Source organism: Macaca nemestrina, chromosome 12, assembly GCF_043159975.1.
Source record: "Macaca nemestrina isolate mMacNem1 chromosome 12, mMacNem.hap1, whole genome shotgun sequence".
Taxonomy (NCBI): domain Eukaryota; kingdom Metazoa; phylum Chordata; class Mammalia; order Primates; family Cercopithecidae; genus Macaca; species Macaca nemestrina.
The window spans coordinates 75,449,413-75,463,379 of record NC_092136.1 but is presented as its reverse complement, the minus strand read 5'-3'; the positions used below and the strand labels follow the sequence as shown (position 1 = coordinate 75,463,379).

Genomic DNA, 13,967 nt, shown 5'->3' with positions numbered 1-13,967 from the left:
GCAGAGACAGAACTGGAGCATCAGGATATAACACCCCAGGCCCCATGCCTCTCCTGTAGATGGAGACTAAGCCAGCAGGTGAGACATGTGATCTGGCCATAGCTGGCTTCTTATGGGAGCAACTGGACAGAAACCGAAATCAGAACCGTCTTGAAAACTCCGGGGCTCCACTCCCTGTGCTCATTTATCACTGATTCCCCCGCGTGCTGCACGCACCTTTCCTGGTGCCAGCTCCTCTGCAGGCCCTGGGCCGGGGCTGGGGACCCCAAGATGAGTCAGACCTGGCCTTTGTCCAGGATGAAGTCACAGTCTGGTGGGGAGACAGGTGTGGACACAGGCAGTGACAATGACAAAGCGGTGTGCTCAGAGCTGGGACAAAGAGAAACCCCAGGGAGGGGCCCCTAACATAGACCGAGATCAGAAGGGTGGGGGTGTGCCCTGGGGGAGGTGGAGGCCTGACCTGCATTCTGAACATGAGTTCATCAGGGTGCCCAGCTATGGAAGGCACCTAAGGCAGGGAAAACAGCACCTGCAGAGTGACAGTCCTCTAGAGGGAGCGGTACGGCTAGGAAGAGGGCCTGGCACGCAGTGAGCACTCAGCAAACATCTTTTGAATGAATGAATGCATGAGAAGAAGTTTGGTGTAGTTAGAGTATGGGACTGGAAAACACCGGGCGGGGGCTGGAAATGGAGAGTCTTAAAGATCATACTAAGGAGTTTGGTGAGTCCTAGGCCAGAGGGGAACAGGGGAAGTGGAGGGACATGGCCCAATATGCCTTTGAGGAAGACCTCTCAGGAGGCGGGGGTTGAACACACATCGGGAGTAGAGTTGTTAGGTCAAACATAGGACCCTCAGTCAAATGTGAATTACAGATAAACAGTGAACAATTTTTTTGGCATTAGTGTACTTTTATTGCTAAGCCTGGTGGCTGTGATTTGCAGTGGGAGTGGGAGGTGTGGGGAGGTGGATACAGGAGAGGAAGGCCAGGGCAGCCATCCCGGGGGAGGCAGTGCTGGCCTGCACAGGGCAAGGGCATGGGAGGATAGGAGGGGACAGCAGAGATCATTGGTATTTGTTTATTTTTTTTCATGAAAACTTGTTTTTGAAATATAACATGCATACAGGAAAGTGCAGCAATCATAAAAATATTCCTCAATAAATTATTGAAAGTGAACGCACGCAGGTAACTACCAGGTGAGTCCACAAACAGGACGATGTTCTTGTGCCCTTCCTGCGCTGGGTTGGGACTCCTCAGTTCCACCTGTGCTGTTCGTGCCTGGCCTCTTTTGTTCAGTGTTGTATCTGTGAGAGTCCTCCATGGGGCTGCATGTAGTAGCAGTGGCTGGCCACTCTCATTGCTGTATTGCATTCTGTTGTGTGAAAGGATCACAATTGACTTTCCCTTTTACTGTTGGTGGGCATTTGGGTAATGTCCAGTTTGGGGCTTTAGGAACAGTGCTACTTTGAACATGCCAGAACCTGTCTATGGGGGTGCATTTGTCCACAAGTATACAGGATACATTCAGTGATATGCTGGAGCCACGTGCATTACATGTGGCCGGGCGCGGTGGCTCACGCCTGTAATCCAGCATTTTGGGAGGCCGAGGCAGGCCGATCACTTTGAGATCAGGAGTTTGAGACAAGCCTGGGCAACATGGTGAAACCCTGTGTCTACTAAAAATACAAAAATTAGCTGGGCGTGATGGTAGGCGCTTATAATCCCAGCTACTCCAGAGGCTGAGGCAGAAGAATTGATTGAACCCGGGAGGCAGAGGTTGTAGTGAGCCGAGATCGCACCACTGCCCTCCAGCCTGGGTGATAGAGGCAGACCCCATCTCAATAAAAGAGTCCATTACAGGCATCTCTTCCCAACTCTGCATTCTGGGGCATCACGTTGGTAGTTTCAAATAGGCCATAGTGGGATTATTGACACCATAGAAATTGGCAAATGCTACAAATCAGGACTTTTCCTTTCTTTCTTTCTTCTTCTTCTTCTTTTTTTTTTTTTTTTTTTTTTTTTTTTTGATGAGCTCTCACTCTGTGGCCCAGGCTGGAGGGCAATGGTGCTGTCTCAGCTCACTGCAAGCTCTACCTCCCGGGTTCATGCCATTATCCCGAAGAATCATTTAAACATGCAAGGGTTTCACCACGTTGGCCAGGCTGGTCTCGAACTCCTGGTCTCCGGTGATCCACCTGCCTCAGCCTCCCAAAGTGCTGGGATTGCAGGCGTGAGCCACCATGCCCGACCTTTTTTTTTTTTTTTTTTTTTTTGAGAGCTGGTTGTTAAACATTTACCAGCACACCACTGGATATGTCCCTAAGAGTAGATTGCTGGTTCATAGCAGATGTTCAGCTTTAAGTGTGACACAGTGTTCCAAAGTATTTTTACCTAGTTATACTCCCCCAGCAATGTGTGAGCTCCAGGTGCTTCACATTGTCATCATGGAGAGGTTTTTGTGAGGTGTAGAGAAGTTCACTGTTGGGAGGAAGGGGAAGGCGGGTCATTCACGGAATGTCCACCGTCTGGCTGGGCTTCTGGAGGGCAGAAGTGCCATTTCTGAGACAACCTGGGGAGAGCAGGTTTGAGGATGGATGGGCATGGGGAGTCTGCAGGGCCTGGGGACATCCAGGGGTTATCAGCTGTGTGTGTGTGCGTCGCATATCTGTTCACCTGCTGCCCCTTCATCCCTGCCCCAGGCTTCACCCCTGTGCCTCTCCTGGCCCCCATCCTCTCCATAGCCTCCCCCTTCTACCTCCTCTTCCCCTGAGTCTAGGGTTGTGAGGGCACCTGCAGTGAACCTGGCTTTGATGGTCCCTTCCACCCCAGGCACTGCCATGATTCAGTGTGAGACCTGAGACAGGTCATGCTCCACTCTGGACCTCAGTGTCCCCTTCTGTACACTGGGATCCTGGGCAGAGGTTGTGAGGGGCAGACCTCCAGGTCCTGGTCTCCAGGGGCTACAGGCTCCTGTTCTCCTCCGCATCATGGTTTGTGAAGCTCTTCACCCCTTCCAGAGTGAACCGCTTGCTGAGCCCCAAGCATTTGTGGCCTCGCCACCTGCTTATTATCTAAGATTTGTTGAGGGCTTTGCAGTGAGAAACACCTTACTTCTTCTGCTCCTCCCGCAGCCCTGTTCTCTCTGAAACTGGGGCCGAGGTCCAAGCATTTGCTGGGGCCAAATGGCCTTGGGAGTGGCCGAGTCAGGATGCAAACCTGGATCTGGGATGACAGTGTCCAGGCTGGCAGAGCCATAGGCAGTGCCAGGGCATGCTGACTCGGCTCCCCTGTGGCCAGCTGAGGTCCTGGCACAGAGATGTCGCTGGAGGTCTGTTGAATCAAAGAACATCCTGCGCCTGCCCCGCTCCTTCGTGCAGGGCTGGACAGACAGGAGGCCTTGGAGGGAGCCTGTGGATGGGCTGACTGTGTGGTCGGGGAGGCGGGCGCACAGCTCTGACCAGCTGGGTCGTGGGGGTGGTGCATAGACGACTCGGAGACCATGGCCCATTTCACCCGAGCAGTTCTCTGCGAAGCCAGGAAGTGGTTTGTATTTTCAGAAGGAAATGAGCAGGACTTGCTCGTGGGGAGCTCTAGACAGCTCTGGGAAAGGGCTCCAAGGGAAACAGGCCCCGGAGGGGAGGCCAGCGCCAGCCCCTCCCTGTGAGGCGGGCAGGTGTTGACCAGCAGGGCTGACAAACGAGCTGACCGTGTCCCTTCCCTGACACTGTTGAGAGATGCCTCCCTCCAGAGGGGGTTTCTCTGGCTCAGAGAGTCCAGGAGGTGCACATGGGCCAAGCAGGAAGGGGAAAGGGGCCCAGACTCCTTTCACCACCTCAGGGACCCCACAAATCAGGACTGGCAATGGGAGAGCCAGGTCTGCTGCTGTCCTGCTTGGGAGGTGGAGCAGGAGGTACCAGAGCGGGAGGAGAACTGGCTGGGGCTATTCAGAGATCAGAGTAACCCTTCGATTCTGCTATTCATCCATCCTTCCTTCCACCTTTCACCCTGTTCCACACCAACCCCAACTGAGGTCCCCGTGCTGGGAGTGCAGACACGGAGATGGAGATGGAGCAGGCTCAGGCTCTGACTCCAAGGGGCTCCAGACCTGGTGTGTGCATAGGGGGTTGGGTGGGAGGCTGACTAGTAGGGAGTTGATGACACAGGGTGCCCTGAGGCTGGTGACCAGCCCTGCCTGAGGCACACCAACAGCTTCAGAAGAGGGTAAGCTGTGAGTTAGTTCTTGATAGGTGTAGGAGGCCATCAGGGGAGCAGGTGGGGAAGTGACCCTCCAGGGCACTGTGGGTGGGTTCTCACGCCCCAGGGAACTCTAAGGAGGAAGTGAGGGGCAGGAGGGGGTTGCAGGCCTGGGCTGGCAGGAGAGCAAATCCCTGTGTTCTGGTTCTGCCTTAGCCCCTGATGGTTCTCCGTGTTGGGCCCACCAGAAGCAGCCTCCACCCTGCCCGGGAGGTGGAGAGGAGCTCTGAACACAGCCCTGGGCAAAGTCTTAGGCCTGAGGCAGGCGCAGCTCCCTGCTTGCTTTGCCTTGCTCTGAGATCTGAGTGGTGCTGCTTTCTGCCACCTCGACCTCATGGGAGAGGCTGAGGCAGGAGAATCACTTGAACCCAGGAGGTGGAGGTTGCAGTGAGCTGAGATTGGGCCATTGCACTACAGCCTGGGCACCAAGAGCAAAACTCTATCTGAAAAAAAAAAAATCTTTTCTCCAGCCTTAGAGCAAGGCCAGGGCATGCTTGCCCATCACCCTGCTGCACAGTCCAGGCCCTGGCACAGAGAACTGCACACTCGGTCATCTCTGCTTCTCTTTTTCAAGGGTTTCTGACCCTACACAGAATGGCTGCCTCACCTCCCATCCTCACTCCAGGCCCTTGCGCTCCAGCCACACTGGCCTTGAACCTGCTCCTTCTTGCCTCAGCCTCCACAAGCTCTTCCCTCTGCCTGGGGTGCCCTCCCCTGGCTCCTCCTCTGACAAATTCGCTCTCTTCCACCCCTCCCTGCAGAGCTGTCTCCATGGTGGCCATCTGTGAGGCTATGACCGTCTCCCTCAGGCGATTCTCCTGCCTCAGTCTCCCTAGTAGCTGGGATTACAGGCATGCGCTACCACACCTGTGGTAAATAAAAATAATTTTGTATTTTTAGTAGAGACAGGGTCTCACCATGTTGGCCAGGCTGGTCTCATACTCCTGACCTCAGGTGATCTGTCCGCCTCAGCCTCAAAGTGCTGGGATTATAGGAATGAGTCACTGCATCCGGCTGAAGAAAAGAATTTTTAAATAATTCACCATGGCTCCTGGATAACAGGGATACCAGTAAGGAGACTTTTGCAAGTCCAGGTGACCGGTGGGGGGACTTGGTGCTGAAGGTCGTTCCCAGATGTCCAGCTTGATGCCAAGGGGGCTGTGGGTATGAGATGGGAGACTTTGGGAGGCAACTATAGAGAGGGGTGCCAGAGGTGATGAGCTGGTCTTGGAAGGTAGAAGAACCTGTGGGATGTCAGGTGGCCCATGTGGCTCTGGAAAGAGAGGCCTGAGATACATAGAGAGGTAGAGATAAAGATTGCCCAGGAGAAACGGCCAGAGAGTATAGAAGGGCTCAGTGCAGAGCCTGAGTCGCTCCTGAAACTTTGCCTCCTTATTACCTCCCTGTTCCTGTGCAGACCAGGGCCTCTGCCCCTCCCTGGGCTCTGGGCCTCCAGTCTCACCCATTCCAAGTCATCCTTGCCAGCAGCCAGGAGGGCCCTGCTGCAATGCCAACGAATCGCATCTCTCCAGCAGCACCACCGTGCCTGAGCCTGGCTTTCTCTGGCCCCTTCTAGAATCCAGTGCCCTCCCTGCCCTTCCACCCTATGCTGCCTCCCAGTGAACAGTTAGATGTGTCATTCTGCAGCCCTTCTGGTGGCTTCAGCCTTTGGGGCTTTGTGTGTTTTCCCACTGTGAGGCAGGAACCCCCACTCCCCTGTCCATCTGATGAATCCCACTCATCTTTCAAGATTCAGCTCAGTGCCACCACCTCTGAGAAGCCTTCCTTGGTTAGCCCATTTTCCCACAGAGTTAGATCCCCTTCCCTGGACACCCCAGCCTCCTATATGCTCAGATCACTGTGTTTCAGAGGGTGTCACCTTTTGCCATCCCCAACAGCCTGGGAGCCACCTGAGGGCAGTTCACAGGCCAGGCAGGAGCTCAGGAGGGGAGCTGAATCGTAAGGCAAATTAAGTCTCTGTCTAGCAGAAACCTGGCCAAGGAGATGTGCTGGAGGGGTTTCCTGTCTGAGGGAGTGTGGTGGGCACACAGTGCTAGGCCACCGCTAGGCTCCACAGAGAGAATGAGAAAGTGGGAAGATTGGAGGTAGGAGACATTAGCGTGGCTAGGGCCCAGCAGGTCCCTAGGGAAGACGGATGCCCTTCCCATTTGGCATGTGCGTGCTGGTGAGGATTGGACAAGCTGAGAGAAGCCTGGTATGCGGAGGGCAGTATGAGGAAAGGCAAGATGGCAGCACCACATGGAGACCCAGTGTCGGGGCAGAGAATGGCAGGAAGTGACACTGGGGAGAGGGCTTTTGGAAGGCCCATTAGAAACAGCTGTTCCTCTCGAGGCTCATCTCAGCTGGGCCCTGAACTTGGTGGTGTCTTAGTCTGTTCAGGCTGCTACACCAGATCCCCATAGACTGGGTGGCTTAGACAACGAGCTGGCACTTCTGGAGGCTCGAAGTCTGAGCTCCAGGTGCCCGCAGGTCGGTGTCTGGTGAGGGCCTGCCTCCTGGTTCGCAGATGGCTATGTTCTCCTTGTACCCTCACACGGTGGAGAGCAGAGCGAGAGGAAGTAAGCTCCCTGGAGTCTCTTCTTATAAGGGCACTAACCCATCACAAGGGCTCTGTCCTCCTAACCTAATTACCTCCAAGTGGCCCCATAATAACATTGCACTGGGTGTTAAGGTTTCAACATAGAAATTTGGAGGACACACATGCAGTCCATCACGGTGGGGACCTGCGGAACTCATCTAAATCCCACAGCCTCTGAGGTAGGTACTGGTGTCCTCCCCACTGGATGACCTGGCATGGAGAGACCTGAGCAGCAAAGCAGGGAGCAGGGTGTCTGACTCCAAGGCCCATGCTCATGACTGCCACCCCCTGCTGTCTCCTCCCCACCCTGCTGTCTCCTCCCCACCCTGCTGTCTCTGCCCCACTTTACAGAGGGGGATACTGAGGTCCAATCGTGCAGTGACTTACCTGGGGGTGCCCAGCAGGTCCAAGGAAGACAAGTGCAGCCAAGCTGAGCTCAGTCACCCAGTCGGGCCTCGTTTGGCTGCACCCTCGACCACAGGGCCCCTCCTCAGTGCTGCTGGAGGAACTTCAGAGCCGGCATAGCTGGCAGAGGTGGGCGGGGCATGTGGCCTGGCACCTCTGCAAAGACAGACCCCAGCCCCAGCGGCCACTTTGAAGGAGGCTGAGGGCAGGGGTGGGGGCTGTGGAATTCACGGAATGGAATGTGAATTGTCTCCAGAACTCCAGGCTGGGAGGGCCACAGGATGAAGGGTTGGGAGAACAATAGGGGCCTAGGGAACTGGGGCTCCTGGGACAGACAGGGCCGGGCAGGGAGGGACAGGGCTGGGCTCGGCTGAGCAAGGCCCTGGGGTGCACGTGGCTGAGATGAAACCACAGACCAGACAGGGAGCAGCCTCCTTTCACCCAGATCCCACGGGTGCCAAGCACACTCAGCACCTGCCCCCAGGAGGAGACCGGTCCTGACACCCTCCTTGTGCAGGAGGCTGAGAGGGCCATGCATGCTCTCACTGCCACGAGCTCACTGGGCCGCAGCAGCCTGTGGGATGGGCCTAGTGGTGATCATCATACCATTGCATGGATTGGGAAGCTGAGGCTCAGAGAGGCATGAATTACCCACAGCCCCTCAGAACGTCAGCGACATGCGCCCTTGATTCAGCAGGTTTTCTCGAGACAGGGTCCCTCTCCCTCTCACACCCAGGCTGGAGTGCAGTGGTGCCATCACAGCTCACTGCTGCCTCGACCTTCCAGGCTCAAGCGGTCCTCCTGCTTCAGCTTCCCAAGCAGCTGAGACCATAGGCGCACGCAGCACCATCCCCGGCTAACTTTTTACATTTTTTGCAGAGATGGGATCTTGCCATGTTGTCCAGGCTGGTCTCGAACTCCTGGGCTCAAGTGATTCTTCTTCCTTGGCCTCCCAAAGTTCTGGGATTCCGGGTGTGAGCCACTGCGCCCAGCCCAGTGTTTTGTCAGCACCCTATGGAGCTTTCCCACTGGGACCCACAGACCCTGGGGGAGGCTAATCAACTCAGGGCAAAGACGCCATCAGCTTCACAAGGGTGAGATTGGCTCCCTGGAGCAGTGGCTGAGTGCCAGGCAGCCAGGCAGGGGTTCCCACACGCTTCCACTCCCTCTCCATCCCTCCCTCCCCTTCCCCCTTCTCCTCTCCTCCCTCCTGAGACTAACAATTCATTGGCTCAAGCAGCGCTGGCAACTCTGCAGAGCCTGTGGCCTCCATGGTAGGCCATGTGGTATGGTAAGTTCATTCTCACCTCTCACATTCCTTCTGGGGGCAGCAGCCCCGAAAGAGAAAGGGTGAGGGCTTTGGGCTCAAGTCCACTCTGCGGCTTCCTGCATTATGCCCTTGGGGAACCCACTTCACCTCTGCTGCCTCCTTTGACAGCTGCTGCAAGGATTTCATGAGCTGCCTGCAGTTATAGGAAAACCCTAGGCCCTGGCTGCAGTCCCCTCTCCCCAACCCCATGTCCTCCCCCAGGCCTTTCTCTCCAGCCCCTCTGCCCCCAGGGTAGTCAACAGAGTTAGTGGCATGGGCCAGGTTGAGGCCAGGGCTGTGCTGAGGCAGAGGGGTCCAGGAGTCCCGTGCACAGGAGTCCAACCTCTGTCTTCAGAGTGGGTGACCCCCTGGGGGTGTCAGCCAGGGTCCTGCTTCGTGTCCCTAGTAGGGGACAGTGGGTTCTCTGACACACAGAATGCTGCTCATCCCTGGCCCAAAGCCTGTTTTAGGGTAGAGCTGACCGGCTGCTCCCTGGGAATTCTGCCATACTGAGTGCTGAACACGCACACTTAGAGCACCCTCGCTCCATCTCACAGTCTGTGACACTGTCTGAGGCCGTCTCTTGCTGCTATCACGGACACCATAGACTGGGTCACTTACAGAGAACAGAAATTTCTTTCTTGCAGTTCGTGAAAGCCCTGTCCACACCCCAAGGCTACACCAGGCCCCACATTCTGTGGCCACTGAACACCGGAGCCCTCCCGGCCCCTGCCCCAGAATGGGAGACCCTGGAGCCCAGCCAGGCTCCTATGCACAGGGTGGGTGCCCCTTTTCTGGGCCATCCTGATGCTTCTGTCAAGGCTCTGGAGTCCTCCCCGACCCCAGCACACTCCCCAGGCCTGCTGCCCTGGTCTCTCTGCCTTCTTCCTTGGCCTGGTGCTGTGCCTCTCACACTGTGGGCAGATCCTCTTCCTCAAGCACCTGCGTCCTGTGCAGCGGCCTCCCCAGCACAGACCTCACGGGCATTCACCGCCTCACTGTCCCCCACGCGCCTCATCCAGCCTCCGCTCCCGCCACTGTGTCCCCACCGCATCTTGGTCTTTGAGCCACACCATGGGCCACCCTGGCACCCAAATGGGCCGGGTCTCCTCGGGCGTTCAGTGTGTTTTTCTCTCTGCCCGGAACTTTCCTCCCCAAAGCGAACATTTCCTAGGTGCCTCCTGTATGCCAGGCACCTATCAAAGATTCATCCCGAGGAGCCCTGTTTGTTTGGGGGTGATGTCTGCATCCCCTTGGAATGAGTGAGGCAGATTCGGAGGTGGGGAGCCTAGGGGAGGAAGTGGGTAGTCTGGGTGAGGGATGGGAGAAGCGGGCTGCAGGGAGATGGTGGGTGGGGAGTGCCTGAGACAGAGTTCCAACCCTTCCCTGGGCCTGTGTCAGCCGCAGGGCCCTGCAGATGTGACCCCCAAGCCACTGTCAGCATCACAGGGAGTCAGAAAGAAGTCCCCTGATGTAGATGGAAATCCTAGCATCCAGACAGGGCCAGGGACCTCCACGGTCACATGGAGGCGGGGACAGGGCCTCCCCAGTCCAGCCCAGCACAACCTCCTCTGGTGCCCCTTCCCCCACCCCAGGGTCCCACCTAGGGGAGGGGTGGGCATAAGTAGCTGAGACCAGCCCCCTTGCCCAGCCTTTCCCAGAAACATCCCACAGAGTGCCAGGGCAGGCGGGCTCAAGGGCATCTGGCTTCCCCAGCGCCCCTGCCCACCATGGACCCTGCACTTTCCCGTCTGTGATTTCTGGCAGCAGGAAGGAGCTGGCCGGGTTAGTATTATTTTCCTGGTTTGCCTAACTGCTATGATGGTCCCTAAAATCACACAGTGGGGCTGCTGCCATCCTGTTTGGGAGCCAGGGGCTCCTTATCTGAGCAGACCACAGCTCCGCTCCCACCTGGACCCTGGCCAGGACAGTCACATAGGTGCCCCGAGGTCATGTATCAACAGCAGTGGTAGAAAGCTTGGGCAGGGGACCACCGAGGACACTCACACACATTGTCTTGCTGGACACTTCAGCCAGTGGGTCAACTGGGCAGAAACGGAGGCTGTGAGAGGGTAAGGGGCTCTCCAAAGACCACTCCACATGTCCCAAGTTTCCAGGCCCTTGTGCTCTTTCTTCAGCCCCCATCCCAGACAGTGAGCAGGGAGGTTCCAATGCCTTGGCCCCATCACGGGAGACCTGGCTGTTCCTGCTCCCTGCCTCCCCTTCTTCCATGACATGGCCAGAACCCAGCTGGGAGCAGGAGGCCGGGGTCCTCAGCAGCCCCTGGTATGGCAAGCTGTGTGAGTTCCCCTCTAAGTTCTGGACTCGTGGCTGCTCTGAGGACCCCTGCCCAGCAATGGCCGAACCCAGGCCCTCATCTCACTCCCCCCAACCCAGGCCCTCATCTCTCCACAGGGCATGAGGCCACCGAGTCTCTCCGTGCTGGGAGTGGGAGACCTAAGGTAGTGGTCAGAGTCTCTCTCCGCCCACAGGACCAGTGGGCACCCCAGCAGTCTGTTCTAAGGAACCCCACTGTTCCCTGTTCTAGGGATAACAGAAGGCAGCAGGTGGTTCTGGGCCAGCTGAGTGGCCCAGGTGGCAAGCTGCAGGAAGGAATGGTCACAGGACGAGCAGGGCCCTGCAGCCTGGCTGGCGGTCCCCAAAGCCCTCTGTTGAATGTTGGCTTTGCAACTCAGGCAGTCTCCTCAGCTCCCCAGCCTCAGTATCCTCGCCTGGAAAGGGAGGAAGTGGTAGCACCTACTTCATGCAGTTGCCATGTGTCAGGGCCTACAAAGCACTCAGCAAGTGTCTGACACCTAGCAGATGCTTGACAAGATGCAGCTGAGTATTATTCTGAATATTTTTAAACAAGTGGTGGGCAGGGCCAGCTTCACTAGGAGCAGCCCTGGAGCTGAGGGCTGGTCCTGATTTAGAGGCAGGTGAGTCCCTCTCCACCGAGCACCCACCCACAGTGTCAGCCCACCATCAACTCCGCCCTGAACACCTCAAGGGGGTGTTACTGCTATCCCCGCCTGCAGGAGTGCCCTGTGAGGCTGCACACATTCAAGGGTAGATCTGGCTTTCTATGGGGTCCTGACGCTCATATGCCCCACTCCACCCGGCCACTCATGTTTAACCCTGCCCTCTCCTTGCGAGGGGGTGTCTCTGAATATGTGGGCTACCCCAGGAGCTGCTGGTGCCCTGCCCTCACTCTGCTGTGGGGACCGGACCAGTCTTCTTGTGCCCAGCTCTTTCTGGCTCAGCACAGCTGCAGAGCTGTCACCTCAGCCTTTGATGACATCTTTACTTCTTGCACCCTGTTGTTCAAGCATCTGATCTAGCCCCTGTCTTCTCCCTCAGCCTTTGAACTTGACCAGGGTTGGGGCTGGGTCATCCACTGTCTGGGCTGCCCCACAGGTGCGAAGCTTCAGGCAATTCCTTCCCCAGCCACTGCCCCCTGTTTCACCCCCTCACATGCAGACACCTGCTGAGTGGTCTTCAATGACAATACATTCCCTCGGTCAGCAAATATTTGCCGCCTGTGGTTCAGCCCACCTGCAGGCCACCCAGGATAGGAGCAGAGGGGAGAGTGGCCATGAGCCAACAGCGGCAGGCTGCAAAGGACACCACTATCATCTCTGGCTGTATCACCAGAAATGTGGGGCCCGGGACCCTACATTTCTCCAAAGCAGGACACTGAAGGAATGTTCTACTTTGGAGAACCGCCTACTCTGGGCTCCATGGACAAACTGGAGCTTGTCCAGGGGAGGCAAAGTTGGATAGATCCTCCAATGCTTCCTGACATCTGGTTTTTGAGACTATTACATATGGACGATAGTATTTGAGATCATTTTAGGTGATTCATGAAACACAACATCGTATAGAATAGTGTCATAAAGTCCACGTCTGGATCATCTGACTTCAATAATCATGGTAAAACATCCAGTTGCCTCCACCTCCATCGTGAAGCCTTCACACATCTCAACATTTTGGTCACAGCGTTGGCTTCTCCTGGGACCCTTTAGCTGGTTGGAAGCAGGACTGACGCTGGTCTATGTGGGTCCTCAGCCCACGACACGGCCTAGTCCATTTTAGGTGGCATCGAGGTAGTTGGATTGAATCACCAAATGAAGGTGAGAAGGACCCAGCGGCCCAGCATCTTCCGAGCACCCGCTCTGGTTAGGGAGCTCTCCCACCTGTCATCCGCCTGTGAGGGAAGGACCATAAACCCCATTTTACAGACGAGGAATTGAAGGCAGAGAGAGGTTGAGTGTCTTGCCTAAGTTACACAGCATTATGTGGAAGAGGCGGGTTGGGAACCTATGTCTGTCTGGTCATAAATGGCTCTGTAATTTTTGTCAGTCCACACCAGAGAGAAAGATTTTTTTAAGAAAGGAAGTTGATTTGGGGAGCAGTTTGGGGTGCCCCAATCCTGCTCTTGTCCCTATTGCCTAAGGAGCCTGGCCTTAGTCAGCTGGGCAAGTGAGATGGGGGACATGGTCTTCCACACCCCCATAAGGGCATCCCCTCCTCTGCCACCACTCCCAATGTCCTTAGAGTGGAGAGGACAGACTGTCTTCAGCCCTAGACCTGACGGTCACTTGCCTAATCCTGCTGCCTCTCCATCCTCCATCAGCGCTCAAGGGGGCACAGGACATTGGGTGGCTAACCCCTCAGAGACTTGGAGACCTAGTAGGCTGACCCACCCACTTTTCAGATGGAAAGACTGAGGTTTGGAGAGGGGAAGAGGCTTTTGAAGCAATTCTAGGGTAGCCTTTCCCATGCATACGCTGTGCCTTTGTTGAAAGGGATCCTACGTTCATGTCCCAGCCCTTGCCTGACTTGCTGGTTATGAGGGTCAGTATTTAATTGTCATAACAACCCTATGAGGTAAACATTGGTATCAGCATCATCATACAGATGGGGCAGCTGGAACAGAGAGGTGAAGGTGACCTTGCCCACGGTCACACACAGGTGGCTGGGATTTGAACCCAGAAGTGTGGCTCCAGAGTGCCCATGCTTAGGTAGTTGCTGGGCTTCCAAGGGGGACAGGTAATGCTGCCCTTGGCCTGAGGTCCCCCTGGTCTCCTGCAGTGCACCCCTCACCTAGTGCACCACCCACTCTACCTGCCCTGCAAAGGAGGCTTGGATGGGCTATTTGCCCCCATACTCCAGCAGGAAGCAGGGAAACAAGAGGGCCCTGGTGGAGCTGCCGTCTCCCCTGGCTCTGCTGAGAGCACCCCAACCTATCCAGGGCCAGGTGGGCCTCCCCAGTTCATCCTGCTCGCAAAGCCAACAGACCGTGGTGTCTGCAGACCGTGACCACCTCCCGGCAGACAGCAGCTCTGGCAGCTCCATCGTCATTGCCAACTCCAATGCCTCAGTGCGCATGGTGGGGCCC

At 56.3% G+C, this 13,967-nt stretch overlaps 1 long non-coding RNA gene across 1 annotated transcript; it reads right to left on the bottom strand.

Moving 5' to 3' along the window:
• Positions 1–5,268: 5,268 nt before the first annotated feature.
• On the bottom strand, positions 5,269–7,478 carry LOC105468778 (uncharacterized). The gene is made up of 2 exons (XR_979605.3): positions 7,240–7,478; positions 5,269–5,540 (listed from the first exon to the last, which is right to left on the bottom strand). It is a non-coding gene; the product is annotated as an uncharacterized lncRNA (long non-coding RNA).
• Positions 7,479–13,967: the final 6,489 nt, after the last annotated feature.